At 38.9% G+C, this 19,655-nt stretch overlaps 1 protein-coding gene across 3 annotated transcripts in view; it reads left to right on the top strand.

Annotated features, from left to right (window-relative positions):
* GHR (growth hormone receptor) overlaps positions 1 to 19,655 on the top strand; it is a 256,405-nt gene that overhangs the window by 60,413 nt on the left and 176,337 nt on the right. The window lies entirely within an intron of this gene.

The raw sequence follows: 19,655 nt of genomic DNA on the forward strand, positions 1-19,655 counted from the left end.
TCTAAATTCTTATAGATTCCTCTTGCTATCATTTCAGATCAACTTTGTAGAATAAAAGTTATTGTTCCTTTCTAATCTCCTGGGTATGAGACACAGAGCCAACAGATGGAATGATTTCCTTCTGGCTTCCATGGTTAAACAAAGCACATGCCAGCAAAGAGTGGCATCTGCTACAAGACCTCAGCCAAACATGGGGAAGGGTGATGATGCTCTAAGTCTTTTAGTTATGTCTTGGCAGCAGGTGTCTGTGTAGACTGGGGCAGCAGTCCCTTTGGTAAGGGCACGAGGAGGCCACTTGAAACTACTGTTTCTAATCAGCTTGGCAGAGACAAATGTAACATCTACTGAGCTTTAGCTGGGTAGGAAAGTGTCTGGCACCCACCAGTTGACTGTGGTTCAGTCAACAGTAACTTTTATTTTCCAGTTCACCATTCCCTGTGGCTCTTCGTTGATGTCCAACAAGCTCCAGGCCTGGGTGATGCCTGATGTGGCGTAAGGAGAAGGGAACAGTGATGCCTCCAAAATGTAAACACTCATGCCTGCACTTTTCATGTTGGTAAGGGAAGTGTTCTAAGGGGAACAGTTATCAGATGCCTGAGTCCTTGCCCATACCTGGCTACCCACACAGCAAAGTTGTTTTTTTGTTTTTGCTCCTAGCATAGAGCCACAAGAGAACAGTGTGTCCTAAAAAGCAAGAATTTCATCCTGCAAAGGAAAACAGAATCCACCCTGCTTGTTCACCTGAGGGAGTCAGTTGGCTCAGGAGTGCTGGACTTGCTTTCTGTTGCTCTGCAAAAGTGGCTAAAACTTAATTGAAGCACCATGACTGAACCCTTTCTCGAGTTAGATACTCGAGAGGGGATTTTAAAATGAACTGCCAGAAGTATGATCTAGTACAGAGGTCACAAACCCAGAAAGCCTATAGTGTCTTGGCAGCTCACATAAATGTGTGAAACAAGCCAGTTGTACATAGGCAAGCACATGTCCCTTCTAGAGAAATTGATGCCACAGAGGAATGCTGGTTCTAATCTCCTCCCTTCCTTCCCTTCTTTTCCCTTCCGTTTCCATAGAAGCTAGAAGTTTGAAACTTTCTGTGAATAACCCAATTTGTTAGTGTTGACAACTAGGGATGGCAGTTACTAATCTGGCCCCTTTGTCCAAATTAGGTAATGGCACCCCTTCCTTCTTGCTAGCCCATAGCTGCAGAAGTCAAATGTGAACTGGATTTCAGCCTTTACTCCCTCTCAGCTGAACTTTTGTGCCAGACGTAAGCTGTCCAACTGTAGACAGTGGCCCCAAGAGTTATCAATGTTATATGAGCCAAATAAAACATATCTGTGGGCCACACTCGACCCATAGGCTATCATTGTGCAGCCTCTGTGGTTGTGATTAATACAAAGCTCTGGAGTCAGATCACTTGACTTCACATCTGGGTTCTGCCCTTTAGACAAATGACTCAATATTTCTTTGCCTCCGCCTCCTCTGTCAACAAAATGGACATAAGTACTTGAACCTACCTCATATGGTGGTTATGAGGATGAAATTAAATAATGCATGAAAAACACTTAGCCATATAGAGCGTGGCACATAGTTAGTACTTCGTAACTGTTAGATAATATCAAAATCGTGTGAAGAACTGATTTTGTACACTCTACAGCCCATCTCTGCAAGTCAAGTTTTGTTAGAGAATCACAGCGTGTGAAATGGATGAGAATGCATGTCAGACCTTCATGGTTACTTTGTACTTCTAGGGTAAAGGCTTATACCTCTGTCTCTTGTGACTGTGCAGACAGGGAGCTCAAAATAGTAAGCATTGCTTAACAGATGATCTGCTAAGGCCACAAGAACCTTGGTGAAATAAACACTTTGCTTGAACCACTGTTTGTTTCCCTGCATAAAGCACTTGCACAGATTGACAGCTGACATATATAACAATGACATGGTAAAACCATTAAGAAAATGTTAAGTTAAATTTAGTATCATCTGCTGCAAAAGACAAAGATGTATGTAGTACATTTTAGAATAATTCACAATGAAAACAATTAAAAAGTGTCAAAGTTTAAAGTGGCAAGTTTTCAATTATTTGAGTTGATCTTCTAAACTGGCTCATTCTCTGGGAGGTGGGCTACAGAGAACTGATACTCCATCTTTAAAAACTGTCACAGTTGTTTGCATCCAAGATGTGTGTTTTTGCTAAGCCTCACAGCATTTGGTACCTGTGTCATATTAATTGTGATCAGATAAACCAACCTATCCATACCCTCTAAAGTATTTGTCCAGACTTCTTTCAAACAGAATATTGCTTGTCCATGGCATGCAGATATAAAAATTCAGCTGATGGGAGTCAGGAATTTATAAAGAACAGAGAGAGACCTCATTTCATGTTCGCTTCTCTTGTTTTAAAGGACGAGATAGAGTGGTTCAGAGAATAAAGTTTGCAGCACAAATTGCTATGCTAAACCTCAGTGATTCACACCTTAGCCTGGGATTTTCAACAATATAGACACAGAACAGGTAATTATTATTGAGTAAAATGTTTAAAATCATGTTCTTATGGTAATTTTCAAGGTTTTAGGAATAAGTAGGGTAAAACAAATAAAATAAAAAATGTTTTTTTAGATGAAGGCTCAAAAAATTAAGTCTACCATCAATGTTTCTTCTCCTTTAGGATCCAGAAACTTATATTTGTTTGTTCTTCATAACACATGATTGCATAATATCAACCAATTGTGAATGTTATATTTCCATTAATTTGCCTAATTATACTTATAAATTATGCCTGCTAAATAAATTATGGTTGGAACTTGGAAGGAATAATGGTCTGTAATTGATTTGTCCTTAAATCAGATAAATATTCTATCTCTCTTTCCACCCCCATGCAACATTATCTCTACCCAGTTGATAATCACGAATTAAGGTGATGTGACCAAATTTATCCCTTTGGCATGGAATGCCCATCCCTGTATCCAAATTTCTTTCATTAGTTGGAAAACACCACTAATTGTACATTTCAAACGTGAGATATCTTAAAGTATCTATCTATCTATATAAATATAGATACATAGTGTTCATATTTTCTCCATGTGGTTAGTTCTTGATCTGAAGGAAAAAGAGGCAGGAAAATTAATCAGGTTCAGACGGTATTCAGCTTGGAGATGAGAACGTCATTGAAAGAAAGGTACAACATGTTCTACTGGCATGTACAAGTTTTGATTACAAGGTGTACTCTTGCTGCTTGGTATGGTGCCTCAGGCTGTCTAACTTTAGCTGGTGATTACCAAGTGTCTGAGACACAACTCTCCAGAGTCAGGCATGGAGCTAACTTTTCTCCTGCCGTGTTCCAAATCTCTCCCTGTGTTCAATCTTCTGAGCAATACAAGGAAAGCTGTGGCATGGTATAAAGGTTATTTAAAGATGTGAAGAAATGCCTTTGACCTTGATTGGGACTTAGAGGATGATCTCATTCAGAAATGGGTATATGGTCAAAATATGGAATGTGCTAGTAAGATAAGCTTACAATTAATTTAAAAAAACTTATTAGGGGATGGGGCTGCAATTCATTCTAGATTTTAAGGTGACAAGTAGTTGAAAGAGATGTGATATTTTTATCTAAAATCTGGTAGACTACACTGTCACCTTTTGTGAAATGAAGAATCTCATTAAAGACTGTTGGCACATTTAACAAATGTTTATTGAGAGCCTGCTATGAGCCAGCTACTATCATATGTGGTAGAGATTCCACAATGAACAAAACAGTCCTTTCTTATATTTCATGAAGGGAGACCATCAATAATCAAATATATGTTATGTCATACAGAGATAAGTGCAGTGGGGAAAAACAAAGTGGGGTGAAGGGATAGGTGGAATAGGATTGGACCAAGGAGTTAATATTTTATATTAGGTAGTCAGGAAATGCCTCTCTAATAAGATGACATTTATCATAGAATTGAAGGAAATAAAAGGGAGAGTCTTATGAATATCTGAGAGAAGACATCAGAAACTGTTATAAAAATTCCAATAGGAGATTGGTTAGGACTCAGAACAGTAGACCTGTACGTGCTTAGAATGAAAGGGGGTGGGGTAAAGGACAAGGGGGACCTTTGGGAAAGCATTAAGCATATATTACATGAATACACTGAGATAATGACTGCCGTAACACTGATTGGACAGTCCATAATATTGGATTATGGGTCTGCAAATCTCTTACATGGTTAAATGTGAGACCCATAGTCCTAGTTACACAGTCTTTTGTTTTGGCTGAGTTATAATGAACATGGTATTGTCTTTTAGAATTATCCTCCAGAGCTTAACTCAGAAAGCAGTAGTTTGTATGCATTACCCAGCTTGAACGATGTTGTTAACTTGGGTTGGGAAGTGATATAACCAGATTGTGACTCACAATAAGCCCTGGCCTAATTCACCAAATCTTACGCACAATTTTTAATGAGAAGAGAGCTTGCTGTGCCAGGTAGGAGGGAAGAAATGGGGACAGGGTCAAGGAAGAAATGCAGAAGAGTTGAATATAGGTAAAAATCCCATGTTTCCTGGCTTCACATCCCTCATAGGAGCCTTCTACGCTAGTCTTCAGTATGAGCAATATGTTCTTCTAAAGGAATGAAATCTTTTCCAGACTAAGGCAAGAATGCCGAAGAGGCATCAGCTAGCCCTACCACCCCAGGGCTAAGAGTTGCTCCAGATTTTTGAATGCATAACTCTAAACCTGGTCACATGTACCAGATGGAAGTGGTTCCCCTGTTCTTAAGGACAGTCAGGTTTCACCTCCCCTCCTCTCAGGCTTGCCCTGCTTTGGGGGTTGTAAAGCATGCATGTTGGGAGCTGTTGACTATTAGAAAAAGCAGTACCGGCTGAGGACCAGCAGAGAATATGCTCAAATTCTACTTCTGAGAGTCCAAGCCCAGTCCTTGGACTGCTGAATCAGGAAGCATTGAAGTACTTCCTGAAAAGGGATGGCATCCAGGTACAAGTCATTACTTGAGCAATTTTGTGCACAGTTTGCTTGCTTGAGTGTCTATGGTTTTTTGCTTTTCCAAGTCATATTTCCCTTAAAAATGCTATCATGCATTCAGCGAACATTTTTTTATTTATTTCATCATATTATGGAGGTACAAATATTGTTAGGGTTACAAATATTGCCCCTGCTCCCCCTCCCTTCCCCCAATGTGTCCAATCCCCCAGTTGTGTGCACCACACACGTTATGGAAGCATACACCCCTTTCCTCCTCCCCCCTACCGCCTACCCACCACCTGATAAAAAGTTTTGTTTTGATATATTTTTTTTGACATTTTGGTTACATTGTATATCTTTGCCTCTCCCTAAGAAGGGTTAGAGTAATGCCCTTCCCTTCCAAAATATCGCCACCTCCCTAAGATTGGGTCCCCCCTCCCGAATCCCCGGTGAGCATTGCCACCATTTGAAAACCATAGTTTTAACCAGTCAGTACCAATTTAATGGTGAGTAGATGTAGGGCCCATTTTCTGTCTTGTGTTGCCTCACTTTGGATAACGGGCTTAAGCTTAATCCAGGATAACATAAACGGTGCTAGCTCACCGTCATTTCTTAGGATTGAGTAATATTCCATTGTGAGGATATACCACATTTTAATTATCCACTCATGAATTGATGGGCTCTTGGGTTGCTTCCATGTCCGTGCAATAGTGAATTGTGCTGCTATAAACATTCGGGTGCAGATGTCTTTGTAATAGAATGTCTTATGCTCTTTTGGGTAGATGCCCAACAATGCTATTGCAGGGTCGAATGGTATTTCTATTTCTAGCTGTTTGAGGTATCTCCAAATTCTTTTCCACAAAGGTTGCACTAATTTGCAGTCCCACCAGCAGTGTAGGAGTGTTCCTGTCTCTCCACATCCTCACCAGCATTTGTTGTTTGGGGATTTCTTGATATAGGCCATTCTTACTGGGGTTAGGTGGTATCTCATTGTGGTTTTGATTTGCATTTCTCTAATAATTAGAGAAGTTGAGCATTTCTTTATATGTTTGCATACCATTATTCTGTCTTCTTTGGAGAAGTTTCTTTTCATTTCTGTCGCCCATTTCTTGTCAGCAAACATTTTTGAGCATCTACACAATACCTAGCCATGTGCCAGGCATGTTCAAAAGAAACAGGTAATATTGTCCTTGCACTTGTGGAATTAATAGTTTTGTTAAAAAGATAAAACTTCCAACAGTAAAACAATCCAAGAAAGAGCAAGTGTAAGGCCAAGCAGGATGCACTAACTCAGTGGAAAGAGTCCAGGCTTTGGAATCAGGTAGACCTTGTCTTAAATGAGAGCTCTGACTCTAACCAAGAGTGTGCCTTTGTGAAATTCACTTAATCCTTTGTGGGCCTCAGCTTCCTTTTCTGTAAAATGGGATAATAATAGCTATTACACTATCACATTTGATTGCTGTGATGACTCAATAATTTTATATATAAAGCAATTAATATAATGCATGGCACATAGTAAGCACTCATTATTATTTATTAGACAAACAATTAGCATATCTGGATTTTAGTTTTGATTCTGCATTTATTTAGCTTTGATAAGTCACTTAACTTTCACACCATTCATGTAGATCACCTATAAAGTAAAGGGAACAGATGCTTTACAATTTATTTTTCCTTCCAAATTCTATGATATTTTAAACCAAAGATTTGTTGAGTGAAAGCCTCAGTATATGGTTCTCCTTCTTAAGATTAATATTAATGCTAATAATAAAACAACAACATTTATTGAGGATTTGCTCCAGAGCCAAGAGCCATGATGGACTCTTGATATTGTTTGTTATTTACTCCATAAGGCATACTCAATGAGATGGATAAACTTATCCTGTTTCCTAGATTCTAAGCCATATTTTGTCCAGTTTAACATTTCTGAAATCAGAATGTATTATATAATTAACAGGTATATTTAATATGGTATATTTTTCTTTCTGAAAGCCATCTCTAAGTGAGATGGGGGCATCTTATAATTGATAATATCTCTGAAGCAAGGGGAATGAATATTTTTTCATATATTTCAAATGATAAAGTTGAAACATAGAGAGGTTAATTTATGTGCTCAAGATAAATAAACTTACAACGGCAAATCTAGGACTTGAACTGAGATTTTTCCCATTTCACGGTTGCTCACTCTACCATACTCTTTGGGAGCAAAAAGTTTCTAACATGTAATTCTTTGTTCCCTTCATTTTCCATAGCAAAATATTTTTGATCTATGCTAGATTATACTGTACGTTGCCTATTTATTAGATTTTAACAGGAATATATTTTTAATCTCTCTACGCAGACATTATAGACTATGTATGCTGTACATGAAAATATATAGTAAAAATATATAGTGGCCTCAATATAATGTCAATATTTGTTTGATGTTGATATCACTGGTGACATTGTTCAATCTTACCCTTAATATAAGAGCCCATGGGATACATAGATCTCCTGTGGAAATCTCACTTTGATTTACTCCTGGGTAAAAACAGATTTTTCCCTAGACTTTCAGGCACGTCTGAGTCCTTACAAGAAAATAGGGATGTGGTCATTAACAGTTGATTATTAAGCAAATTCATTGAAAATTAACAGCAGTATTCTTTGACCTCGGTCTTTATAACCAAACTGCTAATCTTGGGTAAATAGAAGATTATATTACTAATCTATTGACTTTTAGCACAAATTAGGTATCAAATGGGCCAGTTGTTACTGTTGGAAACTTATGAAAGTACATTAAAATTCTCATTTCCTATGTGTTTCTTTCTCTGACATGGAATCTTAGGGCCTTTTATTAGGCTGGGAGAAACTCCCAAACTAATGACTAGCAAATTATTGTCTACAATATCAAATCAGCTTTGTTATCAAAATGATTACAGTTTCTGGGTCACAGTTAATAGAAAAATATTTCAACAGAGGTGACCATTAGTCTTTGTAAGTGTCCTTTGATTCAGGAAGTGAAACTTTTATTGAAAAAAGCTATTTGTAGAACTGGTTCCTTGTTAAGCCTTTCTGAAGTTCTAAAGTTAAGGATCCTGTCTCTACTTTTATCAAGACATAGATGTTAGCATATTCACCCAGACTGAATGAATGAATGAATGAATGAGCATGTTACATATGCTTGGGATTTGCCTTTCCTTCCCCTGCTGTTCCTCTAACAGCTTCAGTACTGAAGACAGTTGTGAAATTACATGTGGTAGAATTTGAAATGGTGTACATCAGTCAGGATCCTGGCAAGAAACAGAATCTAACTCAGAAGGTTCAAGAGACTTTAATGAAGAAAAATGTACAAACTTCTGGGTGGGATTAAAGTCATTAGCAAGGAATGTTGATGCACTTAGACCCTGCCTGCCATGGGAAGCTGTTATCACCCCTGGTCTTAGAGCTGCGGTGGGAGGAAATGGTGTTACTCTAGTCCTGGGAGAGCAGAAGCTATGGAGGAGAGGCCACCTGGCAGAAGCTAGAGTCCTGTAGGAAATTAGGTTCTGCTGGAGCACAGGCACATGGGAAAGACATCCTTGACCTTTCTCTAAACCAGCTAATCTCCATTGTTCAAACCCAGTAGGAAGTCAGCTAGCAAGTGAGCCTGGAGGGTCAGCCCACAGCAGTCAGCCTCCAGAGTGCCAAGCAGAGCAGAGAAAGACCTAGAAGGGATCTGCTAGAGGAGAAGGGCCAAACATAGAATAACTGGCCCAGATGGGAAATGCTATTAATATTTTAGACTTCACCTTTGGCCAAAAAAGAATGGTATATTCAAGGAATTCAGGGGCCTGACCTCATTTGATCATTGGGTTAGCATCCATTTTCTGATACTTTCTTCCAGGTACTCTTGTAATCACCTGACAGAATCCAGGAGAATGGCTGGGTCAGTTCAGCCTGTACCAGCCCCATCACTTGGGTCCATGTGTGGTTATGGGGCTGAGGGGGCCAGTCCAGCAGCTCACCAATGGGGGAATGTCCCCAAGGGAAAAAACTTAAGAGAAAAGTAATTGAGAATCTCTCCAGAAAGAACAATAACTAGAGATAGAATAATAGTAGTCAGGAAGCCCAAAGGAAGCAGGAGAATGAAAATGACTTGCAGTTGTTTTCCCGGCCATATGATGATGTTCTGTTACACAGTCTTGCCAGCCCCTACCATCCTCTGGAGCTGTCATTTGAGAGCAGAATTAATGTACTGCTTATTATAAATAGTGAACCCCAAGAAATGATTACTGTTGGTGTCAGTGGGGACATTACACATTTTACCTATCTCCCAGTAGGAAGTTGTGTTGGATGTTATTGTTGTTTTACTAACTTGAGAGAAAAGAATATTTTCAAAAGATTATCACTGTATTATGAAATTTCTATCTATGGATGGTCATTTGCTACATGGCAATTAATTAAAGCCTATACTGGTTATCCGTTAGCAGCTGACAAGATATAAATATCCTTACCCCACACCTTCTTACTGGTTCATTATCATAATCTTTTGCACTTATTTTGCTTCATCATACTATATTGCCTGATAAAATCCCAACCCAGATTAAATCCAGCTCTGCACCCACACCATGCCTATCCCTGAGTGCTTAATGTGACTTAGAAAAATGCACCCAATGGTTACTGGTTTCACTTTAAAGGCGTGGCCCATAATCTCACTGAGCCACATATTAGTAACGACTGGCAACTCCCTATATTTTCCTAGTCCGTTCACTTTTCTTCTCTCATAGACAGCTATTTTACACCTTCTCTCTCTTCAAGCCTCTAATACTTCTCATAGCCTACCTCAGTGCAGATAAACTTTTTTCCTATTTGTTTGCAAAATAGGAAATCAGAAGATTCAAAATGAATAAAAGACTTATATCTAAGGCAGGAAACCATAAGAACTGTAGAGGAAAATGTAGGAAAAACTCTTCTAGATATTGGCCTATATAAGGAATTTATGACTAAGACCCCAATGGCAACCACAAAAATTAATAAATGGGATTTGATTAAACTATATAGCTTCTGCACAGCTAAGGAAACAATCAACAGAGCAAATAGACAACCTACAGAATGGGAGAAAATATTTGCAAGCTACACATCTGATAAAGGGCTAATAACCAGAATTTAGAAAGAACTCAAGCAAATCAGCAAGAAAAACACCAAACAACCCTATTAAAAAGTGGGCAAAATAAATGAACAGAAGCTTCTCAAAAGAAGAAAGACAAATGGCCAATAAGCATATGAAAAAATGCTCAATGTCACTAATCATGAGGGAAGTGCAAATTAAAGCCATAATGAGATAGCACCTTATTCCAGTCAGAATGGCTTTTATTAAAAGTCCAAAAACAATAATGCTGGCATGAATGCAGAGAGAAAAGAATGCTTATACACTGTTGATGTGACTGTAAATTAGTACAACCTCTATGAAAAGCAGTACAGAGATTCCTCAAAGAACTAAAAGTAGACCTTACCATTTGATCCAGCAATCCCACTATTGGATAGTTACCCAAAGGAAAAGAAGACTTTTCATCAAAAAGACACCTGCACTTGAATGTTATTGTAGCACAATTCACAATTGCAAAGATGTGGAATCAACCCAGTGTCTATATCAATTCATGAGTAAAATGTGGTATATATATATATAAACCATGGAGTACTACTCAGCCTTTAAAAAAAAGTAAACTAATATCTTTTGCAACAATGTGGGTGGAACTAGAGACCATTCTCCTAAGACAAGTATCTCAAGAATGGAAAAACAAACACCATATGTACTCACTATTAGATTAAAACTAACAGAGAGAAGTAAAACTCAGTGGAAATCAACTAGAGGGGTAGAGGGAGGAAGGGAGGGGAAAAACCTACCTAATGGATACTATGAACACTATCTGGGTGATGAACACACCTATAGTTGAGACTTGAGCATTACAAAAGTGATCCATGTAACTCAAAAAATTTTGCCTCCTTAATATTCTGAAATAAAAAAATGTTGGAGTCACCCTTGACTTCTTCCTTTCTCTCCTTTCCCAAATCCAGTTCATCAGCAGATTTTAGCCATTCTTACCATTTCCACTGCTATCATCCTGGTCCAAACCATCATACTCACTCACTTGGATCATTGCAAATGCCCCAGCTATTCTGTCTGCTTGCATATTTGCTCATTCTTCTCCCCCTTCCCCCAGTTTACTTTCAGCACATCATATTGTCTCATGCCTCCACTCAAAGCCTTTCAGTTTCTTCTTATTTCATGATGGCTTATGAGGCTTACTGTGATCTAGCTCTTTGTAATCCTTAACTTCACTTGGGCAGACCTTTCAGCTCTAACACTATATATGTATACTGTGTATGCAGTCAAATTTTTGCTCTGTAGGATATACTTGAAAAATAACAAGGTTTATGGGAAAATTAGGATTGGAGAATACCACTTATATCTTTTAAAACTTAAAAAACTATAGCACTAACCAAAGCAATAGTGGATACCTTGGAGATAATAGGGCAGACAGGCAGCTCAGACTGGAGGCTACTCAAAGAATATTAAAATGGACAAAAGCAGCAGCATGGAGAAGCTGGCTGAAGAGCTGAGAGCTGAGACAATGTAGGTGAATAGAACTCTGAGCCAGTGGGGCTGCCACTAAGTTGGTCCTATGAGAAAGTGTAGAGAGGTGTGTCACGTTGGGGGAGGCACATTTCTGGGGAGACAGCTCTGAGTGCAGATGCTCATTTAAATTCTCTTAAATAGAGTTGAAATCAGCCCAGCCTGTGCAGCAGCCAACCTGAAGGGTTTTTCTTTTCCTGCTGAGGTTATTATTATTCTACTCCTGCTATTCTAGCCCCTCTTGCCTAAGAAAAATCTTGTTTCCATGTTATTCCAACATCGTCCCACTATTTACCAATAGCGGATGAGCTAATTGCTGTTGCTGAAACACATGCTGTAATAGAACAGACTGTGCTCCTTACTTAACTGTCAGCTTTGCTATTTCCCATGTGTCAGGCAAGCACCTACCTTGAGACTTTTGCTCTTGCTCTTTTCCCTACCTGGAGGGCTGTCTCTCCAGAATTCCTCATGTGTTTCTTCATCTGTTTCAGATTTTTATTCAAAAATTTCCTTCATAATTTCAGCTTCTCTGACCAGCCCATTTTAAAAAACAACATCCTCACTCTAACCCCCTACACATTCCCTACCTCATGCCATTGTTTATTTTTCTCCATAGTATTAGGTTATTAAGTATGAAATGACCAATTTTCTTAAGTACTAAGTCTGACAGTTGATATCTCTGACATTTCACTTTGACACTTCTTGTTTTATTTTTATTGTGAAAATACATCCTCAGTCTTTCAAACACACATGCCCTGGCTTGTGATTATCTTTCAAATATTTTTTTAGAGCAATTTTTGTGAAGCTATGGATAAGTTGAAAATTCATGTTATTTTGTAATATGAGTTCCATTGTGAAATCAATTCAGTGCAGGCAGCTCAAAATATCAACAAAGTGTTTGGGAAGGATGTGACTAATAAGCACACAGTACGTCGATGGTTTGAGAACTTCCATTCTTGTGATTTTAATCTTTAAAATGAACCACGTGGGTGACCTGAGACCAAGGTGGATAAAGATGAGCTGAAAGCGGTAGTGGAAGCGAATCCATCTCAACCTGTGTGTAAATTAGCAGCAAGGCTTGGTGTTACTATTCCAACAATATTGGACCATTTGAAACAAATTGGCAAGGTAAAGAAGCCAGACAGATGGATACCTCATGAATTAAACGAGTGTAGTGTGAGAAGAGAAACTGTCTCCGAAGCTTGCCTTTCTTTGCTGTCACGACATAAAGGCGAGCCATTTCTACACCGTATTGTTTCATGTGATGAAAAATGGATTTTTTTTGACAATTGCAAGCATCCAGCACAATGGTAGGTTACAGCTGAAGTGCTGAAACACATTCCAAAACCAAATATTCATCAAAAAAAGCTAATGGTGTCTGTTTGGTGGTCCAGCACTGGTATTATCCACTAGGGCTTCATGAAACCTGGTCAGTGGCTTACAGTGCATATCTGTTGCCATCAGTTGTATCAAATGATGAGGATTCTTGCAGTTAAGCAGCTGAGATTGGTCAATACAGACAGGCCAATCCTCTTGCAAGACAACACTTGACCATACATTGCACAGACAACGCTGCTGAAACTACTGAGGCTGGACTTGAAAACTCTCTGTCGTCTACTGTATTCACCAGATCTTGCACCAACTAACTATCCCTTCTTCCAGGCTTTGGACAACTTATTAAAAGGAAGAATATTCAATTCTCAACAAACTGTGAAAAACACAATTTCACGATTTCATTGCCATTTGCTCTTGAGGCTTCTTTGCTGCTAGCATAAACAAGCTACTGTTAAGATGGAAAAACTGTTGATAGTTCAGGTGCATACTTTGATTAATTGTACTGCTTCTTGTTTGAGATACAATAAACTATACTTTTGATTCAAAATTGGACATTCCATATTTAATGACCTAAAATACTTATCATCTGATGTACTATATATTGCTAATTTCTTGGCTGACCTACATTGATGAGTATGTAAAGAAAGGCTCATGGGTTTTTTGATTTGTTTTCTTTTTTTTGCTCTGTTATATCATCAGTGCCTGGCAAAAGGCCCAGCACATATGTAGCATTAATAAACGTTGAATGAATGCATGAAACCCAAACTTCGTTAGAATTTATCTTAATTTCCTTTTTGTTGGAGAATAGTCCATCTTTCCTTCATTTCTTTTTAAATTTTGTTTATATGTTTGTGCATGTGTGAGAGAGAGACAGAAGAGGGTGCCTTTTTTTTTTTTTTATCAAATGTGCTTTCATATCTTCCTTGGTATGTATCAGACTTTCAGGCTGTTTAATACCTATCACACTGTCCCTGGGACATGTAAGGTCTTGATATTTCAGCAATATAATATAAAGGGCCGGCTTGGAAAAAAATTGTAATACAGGCTGAGTATATCTTTTTGTACTCTTCTCTCGTCATAACCATTCCCTGCTCCCATTCTAGGAATCCAAGCTCTCATGCTGACAATTAAAAATTAAGTCCACAGGCTTTCCAGATAGATCCTGTGCTCTAGCTGCTAGTGGCTTGCCAGAAAATCAATATTTGATGGGAATTTGAATACATAGCCTCCTCACCCACTACCCTTTGTCTGTGTATGGTCAAAAAATAAGTCATTCTAATACTACGAAGCAATGGTCACGGTGTGGGTTTGTTCTGATGTTATAAAGGGACAGGGAGATGGTGAAAACCCCTTCTGGTGCCAGGCAAGTCTTCATGAGGGCAGTGATGAGATCAGCACAGGGCAGTGGGTCTCAGGGGTTCTTGAGACAGAGAATGGGGGGAGGGATCCAGGAATCAAAGGCACAGAAAAGTATAGATTCCTTGTATGTTCAGGGAATGGTGACTCATTAGGCATGAGGCAAGTGTGTGGTGTAGGGTAGGCTGAAGAGAAAGGCTGATGCAACTAAGGAGCTATCAAAGGTTTTTGATGATATGGCCATTACTAGTCTTCCCACTCCTCTCCCCTCGCAGTCAATCTCTGCCTTTTCAAAACTGTCCACCGTGAGCCTATGTGGCCAAGAAAGCATGCCCTGTCTCTACTACTTAGGTATGGACCTGACATATAGAAAAACCTATTTGTTTCATATGCATGAACAAACTATTGATATTTATTTCTGCACTTTCTTACAAAAAGAAATTCAGAACACAGCAAAACTTAAACACTGTATTTAAATTTTTTAGGGCTCTGCACTTGACTAGCAGGCTTCCCATTGGAAACCAAATTTGCATACTATTACTTGATGGCAGCAATGGCATGAGTAGACCCTCAGTAACATTTTTTTGACTTGAATTAAAAGCTTTGACCCATTCTCTTTCTCCTTCTCAGGTCTCAGCTCCTTTCTACCAGGTTTGATTCATTGTGCAACTTTTGATGATATCAGGTGCCACTTGCCCCTGGAAATAATTTTGAACACCCTGAGCTTCTTACTTTGATGTCCTGAGTGTATGGCTCTGAAAGAAAATTATTTTTTTTTAACTGATCAGGGAAATAAGGTTGAATTAGAGAGATTCTTAGTGAAATGTATGATCAAAACAATATCCTGCTGTAAGCTGAATCTCACCTCTGCCATTGATAGGTTGTGTATTGTCAGCACTTTACTTCACATTTCTGGATCTCAGTTGACTAACATAGCAAAATTTCTATAATCAAATGACTACGAGAACTGTGGTGCTTTAACTCAAAGAAATGTACCTTTTTGGTGAAATTTAAGTTGTGCAAGGGCAGTTATTTGAGAGAAAAGTGCCCTCTCAGCCTCTTCAATCATATTTCCTAGGTCCATAATAAAGAAATTTGCAGCTTCTTGCTCAGAATCCAAATGACATTGTGGATTATCTAGCCTCTAGTGTTCTCCACCCCCCATAGTGAGGCCAGTTATCTCTGGCCACTTCACAGCTCATTAGCAGCCCAACTAGAGGCCAGGGAGAGGAAATAGATGAGATGAAGCTTAAATATGTCACATTGGTTATTTCTTAGCAGCTCTGATAAAAGGCTTAGCAGGATGAGATTAAAACTTGATTTAAGAGGTTTGGGGATTATCTGCAACTTTAGCTCATGTATGTTACCTTCCTCCATTCCCCTTCTCCGTCCCTATTTCTAGGGATTAAGCATGAGTTGATTGCAACCACTAATGAGGTCACTATAAAAAAATCTTACTATCCTGAAGGTCTTTAAAGAAATGATTTTATTATTTACTAGAAAAGAAAAATATAACTTACTTCATCCAGAATTTATTTTTCTTAGTCAAAATTAGCAACTTCTTCAACCAGAAATGATCTTGAAGACAAATGGCTAAATGAAAACATTTGCGCTTACACGTATGTTTTAGGTTCTGCATGGGCTGCCTGTAACTGGCTTCTGGGTGCAAGTGCCCAGATCAGATTTGTTCTGCAAATCTCCCCATGAGCAAGGTCGCTTCTTTGGATTGGCGGATGCAGGAAGTCCACTTTGGGAAGATAAATTCATACTCTACCCCTTGGTGGGATCTTCAGCCTTGCTCCTCTCTCACAACCAGGCCTCTCTTCTCCTCAATTAGAATTTAGAACCCCCAAGGAGCAAGTTTTATCTGTATTTATTCATACTTAGCTCTCTCTGACCATAGATATAAATAGTTCTAGATGTAAGGAAAAAGAAACCATTCTAAGATACTGGGATACCACCCTAAGACCAAGTGAAGAATTCAGCAGAAGTAGGTGCTGGGTTCAAGAAATGTAGATAGAAGATTAGGGCAGAACCTAAGTAAGACGGGAGACTAAGACAGTGACTAGATGGGAATTTCTGACAAGAGAATGCTGAAGCCTGTCTCTGGAACTCTGCCCTGGTGGGGACATGGGTACAGGTCTGTGGTCATTGCAGAATGGGAGGGGAGGATGGAAAGGAAACATTGTGTGAGGGTCAGTGGAAGGTCCCTGGGTCCATTTGACAAAAGCACTATGCATGTAAGGTGTCCTGTGTTTCGCCTCTCACGTCTAAAGACAATTGGACCTTTAAGGACTGATCAGACACTGCATTTCACTGGGAGTTTGTGACAACTCAGATGAGAAAGAGCAGTGGGAGACAGGTGAAGGTGACAACTAAGATCTTAAAGCAGTCTCATGAAAGGTGGCCAGGAGAGGGCAGTCACCTTTTATTAAGAGCACAGACTGAAACTGGGAAGAGTACTTAGACCACAAGATTATAAAGCATGATGCAGACTTAGCTAAAATGCAGTATCCTAAGCACATTAGGCTCTTAAAATGTGTTTGCTAAATATACCTTAGCTGCTGCTTTTTCCCAGATCTCAGAGTTCCATAGAGACCTTGATCCTTGTCTCCTCCAGAAAACCAAAGAATGACCCTAAAAGACAATGATTGCAAACCCAGAAGGCAGTTTTGCCTTACTGGTAACAGCAGAGTTTTATTTTTCTTGTAGTTTATTTTGGCATGGGCTAGTGTCTCTTTCATGCAGACAGCTACTGTTTACAATTGTTGCTCTCATGTTTTTCTTTCATCTTCCGGTGTACTCTCTTCCTGTTGTTAAATATGGTCACTTTACCAATGGAATCAGCTTTTCAAGCTGCTGCATTTTCTTTTTCCATGGGATAGGATTAATGTTATTAGCCTCTGAGTCATCTAAATAGCATTGGCTTCTATGCACCAGGGAGTTGTTCAGAGGAAGGAAGAGTGATGGTGGACACAGGCTGAGGGTTAACCTCATGATTCCATGCATTTGGTGGTAAGCCTTAATTGAGATCCAGTTTCATTCTGTTGGATTTAGTCTGTGACCTGCTGGAACTCAGTCTTGAATTAACACAGGGTGGATATAAAAACAGTAAGCCAAGAAGTTTGCACTTCTCTCAACTGTAGCTGTTTATTTAGCTGGAGAAAATTTAGTGGGTGGTCCAACCTTCATAACCAGGAAGAACAGAGTAGAGTTGTAAAGACCTCAGTGAAAAGAGGGCAGTAGCAGCCATTTCATTTCTCTGGTTTTATCACAGCCTATAAATTCATTTATTAGGTATGTTGATCTTGTAGGAGCTAGTATTTTAGCTTTTGCTCCATAAAGTTGTTTGGTTTCAATCTAAGAACTAAACCCACTGAAAGCTTTTCCTGATCCATGAAATGAATAACAGTAATAAATGTTAATAGAAACAAATATTTTATTTGGTTTATTTTTGGAGGGGGCACAGAGAATGACTGGGATATAATTGGGTGGATTTTTGTTGCTATTTACTTTTTCTTTGCTCTTTTGGGTCATTATAATTTCTAATTAGTATTTGTTCCTGACTTTTGTCAGTGTGCTCCCACATGGAAGAGGCAAAAGTCCCAAAGTTGGTACAATTCACATGTAAAACCTTAATAAATTGCCCCATTAATTAGCTACCTTGATAAACACCTTTAAAACAGTTTAGTGAAGTGAGAGTTTGTTAGATTTTTCTCAAGCATACCAGAGATCAACATTAACTTCTTAGGTATCACTGCCACTTTCCTACTTAATGATGGTTCATCCTTTATTATAAGCACTTAAGCCAGAAATCACACTGGAGGCAGCATGGCACAGTGATTGAGGAGTCAGATGGGCTGATTGGAACCCTGGCTCAGCTGCCTCCCAGCTGTGTGACCTTGGGCTTCAGGGTTCCTTTTTGCAACATGACATGATTGCAGAGCTTCTTCATTGGGTTGTGTGTGGCTCAAATGAGGCAATGCTTGAAAAGAGTTTAGAGCAATATCTGACCATGAAGGGAAAGTAGGGGAGAGACAATGGAGTAAAGAGGAAGGAAGACAAGTGGGTGGGGAGTGGAAAGAAAGTTCATGAAGGAAAGTGGAAGAATCCCAAATGTAAAATGGCCAATTTTTAGTTTTTCTTGAGAAGATATGTGTAGACATGCTCATGTGACTTTGAAGAGCCTCAGAGCTCATCAGCAAGAGGATTAGAACTTAACACTGAACCAAAGATATAGACCTGTGTGCCTTATGTCGGGGCTAGTTGCCTGGTGTCCCTGTGGTCACATTGATCCCTGTTAGCACTGTCAGAAGATTTTTATGGATAGCTGGTTGGGGCAAACTTTGAAACCTGATTGTTTGCACTTGGTTGCCAGAATGTGTAATTATTTACTGGTGTTCTCTAAGGGTATCAGTGTACCTTTTTGAGGGGGTAAAAAGGAGTAAGTTTAATATTTGGAGGCATCTTTTTCAGTCTGTCTGTCCTGATGTTTTTTATAGCACTTAGTTTGGCCTCCAGCAACTGAACCCACTGGTTAACTCATTAGGCATTTATTATTTTGAAACCCATTTCTCAAAGAAAAAAAAAACCCTTTATCATGTCAGAGATCTTTCCTCCAAGAATGACAATAACTGTGAGTTTAATGCCAATGGACTAATTGAAGGGTTGAGAAAATAAGTTTTGGAAGGACAATAATAGTGTAAGAATTTTCTTTGGATAGAAGTTTCCTTTTTAAAACTTGAACTGAGCTTTTATCAAAATAGTAACTGAACTTTGAAATAAAACTAAACTGCTGGGGTAGAAGCTCCAAGAGGGCAAGGATGTGTCTGTGTTGTTTATGAATATAACCTTTGGGCCTAAATCAGTACCCAGCCCACAGTAGGCACTCGATAAATGCTGCAAAAATGAGTATAGTATTTAAGTTAGCATGGCTGTCCCTTGGAACAATAAGTCAAAGGGGAATAGCATGCATATGTAAACCAAAACATTAGTCCACATGCTTGAAATGTCATCACTTTCTGATTATGGTCAGGACCTATTTCTTCTGCTTCAATTAAAGAAGAAAATTGTGATGTAAAGGAAAACATAAAGTGAAATATTTTTATTCATGTATTTTGCCATCTGCAATAAGTTTAAAATAAAAATTTCCTAAATCCCATTGTATTGAAATCATCATGAGTTTCTTAAGTAGTATTGTTCGTTCAGACTTAACGTGAAGTTAGGTTGCCTGTCGCTCATCGTGGACATTTGTTTTGCATTATTAAAACTGCATGTCTTCTGGGTTCTGTCATGTACTATAAAAGCTTGCCTGTTTTCTCTTAAAGCTGTGCCCTGTCTGTTGCCATTGCAGGGTTAAGGACTAAATGAGGTCTTGTTCCCTTCCTGATATTCTTTTGGCCATTT

This window comes from Microcebus murinus, chromosome 11 (genome assembly GCF_040939455.1).
Source record: "Microcebus murinus isolate Inina chromosome 11, M.murinus_Inina_mat1.0, whole genome shotgun sequence".
Lineage (NCBI taxonomy): Eukaryota > Metazoa > Chordata > Mammalia > Primates > Cheirogaleidae > Microcebus > Microcebus murinus.